The 8,646-nt window shown below is 38.3% G+C and overlaps 1 long non-coding RNA gene across 1 annotated transcript; it reads right to left on the bottom strand.

Moving 5' to 3' along the window:
• Positions 1 to 363: 363 nt before the first annotated feature.
• Positions 364 to 5,201, bottom strand: LOC112955028. Its single transcript, XR_003250822.1, has 3 exons — positions 5,121 to 5,201; positions 890 to 954; positions 364 to 818 (listed from the first exon to the last, which is right to left on the bottom strand). It is a non-coding gene; the product is annotated as an uncharacterized LOC112955028 (long non-coding RNA).
• Positions 5,202 to 8,646: the final 3,445 nt, after the last annotated feature.

Raw genomic sequence — 8,646 nt, 5'->3', positions numbered from 1 at the left:
TCCTCACAATTATTGTTTTTGCTCATTTTTTCTTTATTGATTTTACAACCTGTAGCTCAAGATTATTTTCATAGATGGCAGCTGGTGAAGCCTAAACTGATACTTTCCATGTGTCAGTTCTCTCCACAGTTCTCTCTTTGTTCCTTAAATCCGTTCAGCATGTCAGTTATATACTTGSAAGCTCTTTCACAGCCTGGTTCTCCTGTCTCCCCTATGAACTTACTACCAAGAACAGACACTGATATATGGTGTGTTTGTGAAGATTATTGTGCAGTAAATAAAACTCCTGAGTTTCCAGGAAACATATTACAGCTAGATGAGCCCTTTCAGGTGTTAGCAAGACTTCTCCACACAATTTACTGCACATAGATGTAGAAGCTTTTATTTCTGCTACAGGTATCAGTTTATAGCRTCTACTCAAAACCTCAGGTTGAACTAGACTCTTTCACCTCTAATRCAAGTCCCATTCTCCACCTGGTTTCCAGTTACACAAACACTTCAAGGTCATCTGCCATGTCTGCTTATCAACAAGGCCTGATGGACAAGTGGGAGAACAGGAAAACAACCAAACTGGAATTGATATTCGGATATCTTTATGACATCTGACCTAAATCAGAATGGGAAGTTCCAGGTCTTCATCCTTACTACAAGCATATTCCAGTACTTACAGCACACAATAGAATTGCATCAGGCAAATACACTTAAAACAAAACAAAAACAAACACACACACTCCTCAAATGAAAACACAGCAGAATTCCTCTTGGTTCTCACAGAGGCAGGTCTGCAGCTCTATTTCACATTTGTATTGCTTGTTGGCCTAGAATCAACACAAACCATAAAAAACAAAATCTGCTGAATGACAAGTTCATTTCCAGACTGAAAACTCACCATCAGTATTCACCCAGATGAGGAAGATTTAGAGTTCTATCCATCACTAGATTTAGAGTTCTAACCTACAGAAAAAATATGCAAATTAGAGGTCCAACAAAAGATGAAAATACCAGACTGAGGATTTGTAGATTCAAGCTAGACAAAGTCTGTTCAGCCGTCAAGTAACTTCAGAGGAAGGGTTAATTTTTGTTTTAAAATARAAAGGGCATAATGTTGACATTCCAAGATTCTTCAGAAACAGTTTTCAGAGACCAAACRCTCCTATGCTAGAGATCACATTTTGACTTTAAGTCTTTTGCCTCATCTGAAAGCATTTTACAAATCTCTGAATATAAAAGTATAATTGCAAGAAAAAAAAAAGCCTTGTGAAAAAAGGCATTTGAAAGGCGTTGAGGCCCTGAAAAAAGTCATCTCTTATCTCCAGAATATTTTTTAAATAACTTTTTTTTTTGCAAAGAGATACTGCTCTTCTGCTAGTAAATGTAAAATTGCTTGAGTTGTTCCTACACTTACTTCCAAGCTCAGTTTAAGCTTTTTCTTTCTGCTTTATGGTTTCAGGCTCACAGCCTTGTAGTGATTTAGTCTTACATGTTCCATGTACTGTTCCATGCAATAACATAGCACCAGTGTGATCTGTTAATGACAAGTCACACAACCTGCTGCCACCATAAGTATACACCACCTTATGCTTGTATAGAGCCTTTCACTCATACCCTTTTCCAAGCACTATTGCACAGACACAAAGAAAAGCAACTGCGGATAAAAGCTGGGAACCATTCCATGGGAAAGCTTGAGCTGTAGGGGATTAAGTCTTCAGACATTTTTATTCATGCTTATCACTTCTTTACTAATCTCTAAACCACTTTTCATGGATGGAACTTCTCTTATTCAAGCYATCAGAGCAGACTAATTACTTCAGAGGAGAGAGGGAAGAAATAAAGAGAAAGAGAAGGACATCTAAAAGCAGTAATACAGCAACACTAGAGTTAAGAAGTCAGTATCTAAATAAAGTAATAAGCCAAAAAAGCCTCAAGTGCAAAGTGCARGCCAAAACTGCTTGACATACTAATTTACTAGAAAGGAATAGTTACAGACCAGCATCTGTAAGCAATAACATAGTGTAAAATAGATTTGTAAAGTCCAGAGAAAGTTTAACAAAAGACTGAGGAATTCAAACAAATGATAATAAATAAGCATAATCTCTCACGAAACTGCTTATGACTGATAAAGTTAATGCTGCTAAAATTTCAACTGTGAATAGTCCTATCATTACAGGATCTAAACAAGCTAGAGATGCTCATAAAAAGAATCTCAGTATCAGAGTACAACAAAGTTTCAAGAATACTTGGAAGCAATAAGTCAAGCAGGATATCTAAACAGTAAATTGAGGTACATCAGTGTATTTTATTGATCAATCTGATACTCAAACTCCTGAGGGTCAGAGAAGATGAGACCAGATAGGACCTAAATTATTTCATCTATCTCTATAGAAAGATAATGATTACTAATCTTAGAAAGAAGAGAATAGTGCATAGTAAAACCACAGAGTAATCACTAATCACTAATGCCAGAGAAGGCACTGAAATTGAAAACTATGCATCTCTAGGCTTAACATGGAAGGAGAACACTAGACCATTCATAATAGGCTTTTAAGGAGCTCTACAACAATCAGGTTTTGGATGATGAGAGGAAATGGATGGATTGTAACTCAAATTCAAGAGTCAACTGTCAGTGTAATATGCCTGTGCATACGTGTATTTTTTGGCTATACGTGTTTGCATACCTATGTACCAATGTGGAGGTAGGGGGCAAAAAAGGGGAGTTACGTAAACAAATTKAAAGTTCTTCTTGTACAAAACTACAGCCAGCAGTAACTAAGCCTAGATTCATTTTCCTGAGCAGACTATGAAAGCTTTAAGAAGGAACTAAATGATATTCATAATGAGTTACAGCATGACACTGGCATAAAGCATCAGATTTTAATGCCTCTAGCCTTTTACAATGAACTGTTTCACTTRGTCTTTCAGCATTAATCCTTCTGACAAATCATAAATCATCGTTTCTATTAGGCTTAGTAAAGCATAGTCCTAAACTTGCTCACATTTCAGTTTGTAGTGCAAGTATCCTCTGAACCTCAGTTCTTTTTGCTTTTGTTCAGTAATATAGGTGGCATTCTAGAAAAAAAAGTTTGTAATGCAAATAGAAAGCCAATAAATTGACCCATGAAATCTGGTTCCTTATTTCTCCTAATATGCAGGTAATTCTCCCAAAGTTATAACACAACTAAACAGCTCATTAGTACCATTTATGAGAGGCTGGTTAGTAAGCATACATGCTTAGCCTTCATTTGTGAGGCGACAAGGAAGAGCAGTAAGATATCATCAGGTTATCATCAATTAAAACAGTATGGGACTTTACGTTTGCTGTGAATTCCTCTATCAGCTTTAGAGTCAGTCCTACTCCATTTCCAACTGGCTGGCTAACTCTGCTTCCTTGCTGCTGTTACCCTATCAAAGGGCAAGATTTGTATAATGGTATCAGAAAATTAAGGTTGTTCAGCATATTGCATGTATCTTTAATTTCTCCAACAGAAGTATCTAGCCTTTCTCATGAAAAGAATGGTTAGGACAGTAACTTTTTAATTTATCTGATAGAAAGCTGAGAAATGAATAACTTGAAGAGAATTTCCCTACCTTAGCCTGTAATATTAAATTTGATTTAATCTACCACTGTAATAGAATCTGTTAGCATTGTTAGCCTCTGATTAGCATTTATCTTTCTACCATGTAGAACGGCACATTCCTTGTTACCAGCACTATGTACTAGCCTTGAGAGAAGGAATATATTTTCATAAGCCTTCTGCAGCTTCTCTACAGCAGCAAGGCCAGTTATGATGGTCACATTATGCCCAATAGATTTGTTTCATGTTCTCTCCTAACCACATTCAGTTTATTCTCGAGTTTAGATTTTAGTTTTCTTAAATTAGGCTAGAAGAAGCCTTAAAAATAGCATGGTGAAAATTCTATCCTCTGTTGTGAGAATATGTGACAAGAGAGGCACATATGGAATATTATGAAGTACCATCAACCAGAAAAATACTGAAGGATTCATACAATTGTATCCAGGAAATAAAAGTGATGATATTTGCCTGTAGGGCAAATCATTTGCAGTGGAAATGCCAAGGAGATTTTTCTATTACAAGAAAATACATTAGCAGTTTAAAAAGTGACCACAAAAATTACATTCAAGTGTAGAATATAAACTGAAAGAGTGACAAAAAGGATTGGTGTTTACRTTCACTTTCTAAAGGGCAGTTTTAATCATGACACAGAAATTGTTTTTCTTTTCAGTCCTTCTAAGTTAAACAGCAGCAAGCCTTAGTGTGTGAATTTTCTTAACCACAAGAAAACAAACAGGTAGTCACCCAGGTGCAACAAATGTTTGCAAGGTATGTAAGTACATTTCCCCAAACAGCTCYCTGTAGATTCATGTTTTATCTTCCTCAACCAAAGTGGGTTCCCTTCTGCCTACATTCTGTAGATACCTCACAAATTCTTCCCAGGGAAGAGCGAAAAGCAGATAGATGATRTGATAAAAATTTTTGAAATTTTATATATATGCAATAGCTATCTAAAGAACACAAATGCTATAAATACTTAAGACACAGAAACTGAAACAACTCTTAATAAAAGGGACAGATGGAATTAGTAATATTTTTTTCAAACATAAAAGATCTCCATTTGCAAAACCACAGAAATGAAAGTGTGGTCAGGATGTGAATATATATCTTTAACCGGTTTTGTAATCTAAAAAATGTAGTGTTAGATGTGACTTACCRCGTTACTGTTTGTTTCATTTGATTAGCAGCAACACAACTTCGCTGGTCTAGGTCTASCTCAGCTGCATTAGTCATTTACTTTGACTGACTGCAATTCCACAAAATGACAGTTTATGAGAACAAAAAAAACACAAACTTTTAATGATCTCAGRTGAAGCTCCATTTCACAGACTCTTACTCATCTGATTTTACCTACCTGAAATGAACAAATTAAGTGAAAAAAGTAGGGGGCACAGCAGGAAAAGAGAGAGAAGAAATTCATTAAAAGCGTAACAGCTTTGAAAACGCAAATGTTATTCCCTTCACTTGCATCTAAGCAATGTATTCAGTTCCTGACTATAGACTACAAAGGACAGTTTTCCACATCAGTTCTCCATATTTTGTACTTACAGAACTTCTGCCATCACATACTTCACAGCAGTTCCCATAGCAACTCTGTTGTTTTCCTGTGTGTGTCTGTTTTTACTTTTGATTTGATGCAACAACAGCTGGTGGTCATCCTGCAGGCTAAATTAAATAAAGAGTTCATTGATTTTACTGGCCTAGTAATCTCTCTCTCTCAACATTCATCTTCTTAAACTTTGGAGAAGAAGTACATCTTTTTAAAGGACATCTATATATCCCACGTTTATTTACTTATGTCTGATGATCAAGATAACTTAATACACTGTCGGGTATTTCTGACAGTGAGCAGAAATACTCCAAGCAAGTGGAATTACATGAAGAACTAGTACTCAGACAAAAGAAATAGACTATGCATATGTCCAAGCATGAGAAAAATCAATTTAGGTACAGTACAAATTACAGATAATCTTCAAATTGTCATTGATTTTTTTTTTTTTTTTGCCCATTGGAGAAAAAAAATGAGATGCCTGAAATATTGTGGCCTGTTTTACTGACACTAACATCTCRATTTAGGTCATTTTACTTATTCTTTACTAATTAACAAAACTACTACTGACTTAGGTATTAATAAACAAAGACAAATAATTGAACACTTTTGCCCCTTTTCTGGGCTCAGCCTCAATCCACCATCTCTCCTCACCCTTTGCTCATCTCTATACCACTTTTTTTTTACTACTTGCTACACTCTCCATCAAACCCTTTAGTGAAGTAGTATCAGGAAATAAAAGGTAGAGGTAACTGCCTAGTGGTTTTGTCTGTTTCTTCTTATTTGTTTCCTCTGATGGAACATGGCTTACTCCACAGGCTGCAGTCTCTTCAGCAGTATACCTGCTGAGCAGGGATCCTAATCCCTCAGTGAGTGYTCCTGCGAGTCCTTCCAAAAGCCACTGTCTCCTCCAAGCAAGTATGAAGCACCTCCTTCCAGCAGTGCATGCCCAGCCACATCCTGAGCAGTGTTCCCTTCCATGGTTACAACACTTTGAATACTGTTATTCAAAGTCTCCATCCACTGTCTCTGCTGACAAGATTATCAGGTTTACAATCATAATCTGGATTTTTTTTCTACAAGCTTCAAGCCTTTCATCTGCAAAACACAGTTAAGCAGACCAGTTTGAATATTCACTGTATGTTAGCATACAAGCAAAAGATGAAGATAGTATGAACAGAGGTTACACCTCCATAGGAGATAACAATAAATTCATGACTCCCATTATCATAGTTTCCTCCAAAATGGAAATGGAAGGTGAAKACTCTTCATTTTATACAGTCTCAGCATTTCACCATTTGGGGAGTAAAATGGTGCAACAAATAGCTATACTAACCTGCAACTTACTCCTCCTGTATCTTTTTAATTGCACTAACTGAGCTCTGACCTTTCTCCTGTATTTGTAGTAGTTAACTCAAAACCTAGATTTCTATAGGGCTTCCTCCTCTATTAGGAATACCCTTGAATTCTGGCACTGCAAGAAGTATCCCCACTCCCCCTTTCCCCACACACTCCCCCCCCCCCAAAAAAAAAACAAACAAACAAAAAATAACAAACAAAAAACCTACTGATTCCACCTATAAAGGCCCTTCAGCCATCCAAGCAGCTACAACAGTCAGGTACTTTCATCTTCCCAGGTCCTCCACGAGGATATCTCACTTGCAGGATCAGCACAACCAGGCTATTGCTCCACCTAGACCTTTACCAGTCARTCCCAAAGCCATCCTCCCGTGGGCAGGGCAACACTTACAAGTGCCAAATGTCCTAAACTACCAGAACTCTGCCTTTCTGATCCAAGAGATGTATATTCCAGCAKCTCCAGTTTCCCAGCACCACTCTATCATTGCATAAGTGCCTACCTCTCTGCAGCAGTTACTTCACCCTACATCTCTTTGASTCCAAGTAAGGAAGCACCAAGAGGCCACACTTCATGTTTCTGCAGGTTCTCTTAATCACTGCAGGTGGGAGGAGCCCCTTGTCAATCTTCTGAAGTCCCCAATTTCCACGTGGTTCCACGTGGTGGAGGCAGTGGCAGTTTAGTGGTTGCTGCTGGATGGCTGTTCCTGCAGCCTGTGATTTGGCCTCTTCAGCCCCATCAACAGCTAACTTCTGAATTGGTAGGCATTTGTGCCCAATTATCAGCTTCATTAACTGGCCATTTCCTGATGAGGGCTGCCAGCTGCTTTTTCCAGCTGCAGTCTAGCAGTCCTGGCTGTTCCCCTGCCACATACTCGGAGCTCCTTCTGTGGTTTCAAAGTCTACGCTTCTCCAGCCGCAGGCCAGGTGGCTGTCTTGTGTGTTGTGCTCACCCTCCACCGATTAGTGATGCTGGTAACAGTCCCAKCTCTGAAAGTTTTCATTAGTTTAATTTATAGCCATCTGAAAGGTACTTTCCAGTTCTTGATTCAGGTGCTGGGAAGCAACTGGTGTCGCTGCTGCTGCTTTGCCAGGGCAGCAGGGGCTGCTCTTCCATGTTTGATCTATGGGTGCCTAAAGCCCATGGCAGGTTATTTTTTTACCCACTCTTTTAGAAGCTCGGCCCAGTTAATGAAGAATTTGCACCCAAATCACTGAAGTCAGGAAGTCAAAGTTGGGAAAGAGAGGCTGAAGATGAGCTCCTGCATGCTGAATCTTTCCTGGGGGTTGGTGCTGCGTTTTAGCTGCCAGACAAGATGGTCTGAAACCTGATCCTGTGGAGCTTTTGTGGGGGGTTCTTGTTTTATTTTGTTTTGTCTCAGSTCCACAGCTCCCTGTTAGCCAAGAGAGCCAAAGAGTTCATTTATTTTCTGGATGAATACTTCATTTTGAAAATAAAAATGGGATTTTTTTGCATACTTACACCTTAAAAGATCCTGAAGAATTAGTTTTGGTCCAAAGCCTGATAAATGCTTTTCTTTTTTTTTTCCACTGTGTTCATTGTGACCTTTCAGRATACTTTTAACACTTAGTAGATAATAATCTACAAAGACCATCTGTAAAAGCAAATGTTCATGGTTACCTTCGCAGAGAAAGGCAACCCAAGAAATTGTGGATCTCCTTGGATTCTGCATATATTTCTGGTAACACCATTGGGCCTGTGCAGTCTCTCTCAAAAATAAGAAACTTGACTGGCAGCACAGCTGAGGACCTTAAAATCTAGAAATAAACAAAAGTCTAGGCATCTCTAATTCATAACTATGCCAGATTRAATTACGCTTGTGTAGTACTTTGATATTCATTTTTCAGGCATATGTTCAATATTGATTCCAGGTACCTTCAATAATTTCCTAAGATGCCTCTACAACAGCCTCTTGCAGTACTGTCTGCTCAGCTCCTGCCCTCATCTTCTTCCCAACTTAGAGGCAATGCCGCAAGGTACTGCATGGCATGAAGATGACAAACCCTCAGTTTGAAAATTGATGGATTCATTTWTTTATGAGCCAGACATCGTGTCTGTAGCTTCTGACACATGTATATGCACATAGATTGGCATGAAGAGTAAGATAAGAAATGCCTGTGTGATAACCTGGTGAGGATAAAAACTGA

The sequence above is a fragment of the Nothoprocta perdicaria genome, unplaced genomic scaffold (assembly GCF_003342845.1).
Source record: "Nothoprocta perdicaria isolate Ctin4 unplaced genomic scaffold, notPer1 scaffold_53, whole genome shotgun sequence".
Lineage (NCBI taxonomy): Eukaryota > Metazoa > Chordata > Aves > Tinamiformes > Tinamidae > Nothoprocta > Nothoprocta perdicaria.
This window is presented reverse-complemented; position numbering and strand designations above follow the sequence as displayed.